A 3,034-nucleotide genomic window follows, 5' to 3' on the forward strand; every position below is an offset into this window, starting at 1 on the left:
CCAATTTCTGTATGCCTGATTTAGCATATATTCATTTATCAGAAAACTGTGCCTTCCTCATCTCCAGCGGGATAGCACTTTCTCAGCAAGACCTATTTTAATGCTTTAATAATGACGATGCTCCTGTAAAAATAATGAAAGCAATTTTTTAAGCATCATCTGTCCATGCAGATAAGGAGACTTCTCATGATCAAAGTTGTCCTTATCTACATGAGGAGCTGATGCTTAGAAAATCACTTCCATTAGCTTTGTATGTGAATTGTTATTTTCAGCATTAAAATGCATCACTGAAAATGAGGGGAGGAGAGAATAGCAGGGAGGAGACCTACTGGTTTTCTTACTTTTAAGCAAGATAGTTGCACTCCAGGAATCCATACTTTTAATTTGCTTTAGGGGGAGGAAAGAAAAGAGAATTGATGTAAAAGACTGGAGATGTGGACTGAAGCTTTTCACTTATACTCTAGGGCTGAAGTTCTTTCAAAGTACTTCCTAAAGAATGAAGGTGATACGGGAAAGCTAAAGAGACCAAACTGAAGTCCTTCACTAGGTAGGTGAAAGCTATTTCATCATATTTGTTAAGCACAAGCATGAACGTACTCTGCGTATACAAATTAGAGGCAAGAAATATTCACAGTAATTGCAGGGAAATGCCAGGGAGTTGTTGACTGGTTCTGTGCCTGCAGCTTGGCTCTAAGCTGTAGAGAAAGTAGTAGTAACTCCATAAACTTGACTTTATGTAATGGTGTGGAAAAAAAAGACAAGACTGCAATAAGACTTGATTGTGTGTTGGTTTCTGGCAGTAAATATATTTCCTTTTTCATGCGCATAAAATGATGCAGCAGGTGGAAGTAAAGTTAGTTAATTCCTCAATAAAAAGTGCAATAAATGATAACAGTAAGGATTCCTTGATGTGATGCATTTAGATGCAATTTTAGAGAATTCAGAAATGCTACTGATTTCTTTCTTCGTCTGAGATTTATTCTGTATATAGGAAAGTGTCTGGCAGCAGTGAAGAATATTAAAGGGAGAAGTCAGTTATAGAGCACGCACTGTTATGCCACTCGAAAGTTTTTTTTTATCATTTGACTAGTGCAATCAAACCTAAAATAGTTCCTAAATGAAGCACCTAAATGTGGGAGAAAACAAATGTATTTCACCATAGTTTCTTATGGCCCTTGTTAAATACATCATCAAAGGATTAATTTGAAAGAGGACTTGTGAAAGGACCTGGTGAATTTCATTTAGGATTCAGTTTTGTGTTGATTCCAAATGATAAGCTGTTTTTTGCTTTTTACTTCAACCTGAACTAATTTTTTTTTTCACTTAATCATTGAATATAAACTCAAATATTCACATGTCTCTTCTTTGAATTGTATAAATTTCTACAAAGAGGTCCAGGAGTATTCATGCTGTTAGGCTGGCAACTAGTGGCATAAGATCTGGGAGGAGCAAAAAAATTCACAAATCTCACTACTGTAACTTCTTGATTGATTTAACAATTGCTTCTTCATGCTTTCCCCCGTTTGCACTTTTTGGAACAGTCAGGTGTGAGGAGCTTGACTGTAGCCTCTTTAGTTGATCCATGGAAAGAAGATGGCTCCTCATCTACCCTTTCCACCCTGATGTTGTGGTAAAACCTGCATTTAGCTAATGATTTTTTTTTTCTCCACTGCTTTGGACCTGCCTGCACTATACTTTATTGATTGCTGGACAGGAAGCTGGGGATACTTCCTAATATTGCAATTTATTAAAGCAGCATTTTCCAAGCATTTGAAATCTGGTTTCAATTTCCTGAAGGTGAAGATTAGCCCACACCCTCTTTTCAGTTCCCTTGTGTGGTATTAAAGACATCACTTTCTCAATGTATGCTACACATCTGTGCCCTGGCTAGAGGTCTCTTCATGGTCTTATGGGTAGGGACCATTTAGGAAATATTGCATTAGGGGCTGCAGTCATTGTTTCAAAATTGTATTCCCAGGTTGGTCATGTCTTCCTCATATTGTTTCTAATGTACAAAACAGGTTATTTCCCATGCATTATGAATAAGGATGTAGTATATTAACAGGGCTCAAATTATACTTTCACTTTTGGGGGATCTGAAAAAAATTGGGCTGCCTGTTGCAATGCCCTAATGAAATCAGATGACTCCCCTGAGTCTATGATTTTACAAGAGGGGCTCTTGTCTCTTATGGGAGAGCTCAGTCCACCAGAACTCCCCAGTAATTTGAACCCTGTGTATTAGGCAATCTTGCATTCCAGTTGCAAGAGAATTTATATACATTTATCCTTTATATAAAACACTTCCCACAGTAAAAGTTATACTGTTTTATGCTATTTATAAACTAACTCTTAAAAACTTTATGCGAATGAGTCTGGCTCTAAGTTTATAGCTGACAAACATTCCTGTGTGGTCCATAGTTTTTCATGTACACCAATAAATTACTGACTCTACTTAGGTTTCTAATAAAGATGATTTAACATTGCTGCAGAGATGCTTGTTTTCTAATAGTGCTCTTCTGAGCAGAAACAACCTTGGCCATGTTAACCAGGAAAATGAGCTAGAGTTCTACAGCAGCTGTTCCCAAACTCATGGGGTTGCAACATCAGCGGCTGGGATAATGGGGGTGAGGGGCTATGGGTTGGGAGTGAGGGGCTATGCTGAAGAAATGGGGCCATAATTGAGGTCATGTGGAGGAAAGTTTTCGGGGAAGCAGTCCTCTACAGGGTCTATCTGAAGACAATAATTAGGGCATGTCTACACTGCAGTCTGTGCCAGTTTAATTGGGTTAATTTTGGTAACAAGGTAAATTATACTAGGCTGGACTGTTTGTCGTACTTGAGCCAGCTGTAAATTGATCTCCCTATGCTGCATGGCAGGCTACACTGGGTGTATCTACATGTGAAATTAGGATGAAACAATAAACTGGATGCAGTTTGTGCCAGAGTTTATTGCTCCCAGGTGTAGTGGTTATATAAGCACCTGGGACCACAGCGTATTGAGCAGGGCTGGTGTGGCTGCAGCTGGCAGGGGGCT

General features: G+C 38.8%; 1 protein-coding gene across 1 annotated transcript in view; it reads left to right on the forward strand.

The window, feature by feature from the left end:
* The first annotated feature begins 374 nt into the window (after positions 1-374).
* LOC109291740 (collagen alpha-6(VI) chain-like) overlaps positions 375-3,034 on the forward strand; it is a 128,914-nt gene continuing 126,254 nt past the window's right edge. The window contains exon 1 of the mRNA XM_019508834.1: positions 375-547. The gene's annotated coding sequence lies outside the window, so the exon portion shown is untranslated. The remainder of the gene's footprint in view (positions 548-3,034) is intronic.

Source organism: Gavialis gangeticus, unplaced genomic scaffold (assembly GCF_001723915.1).
Source record: "Gavialis gangeticus isolate Ggan-Ray unplaced genomic scaffold, GavGan_comp1, whole genome shotgun sequence".
NCBI classification, from domain to species: Eukaryota; Metazoa; Chordata; order Crocodylia; family Gavialidae; genus Gavialis; species Gavialis gangeticus.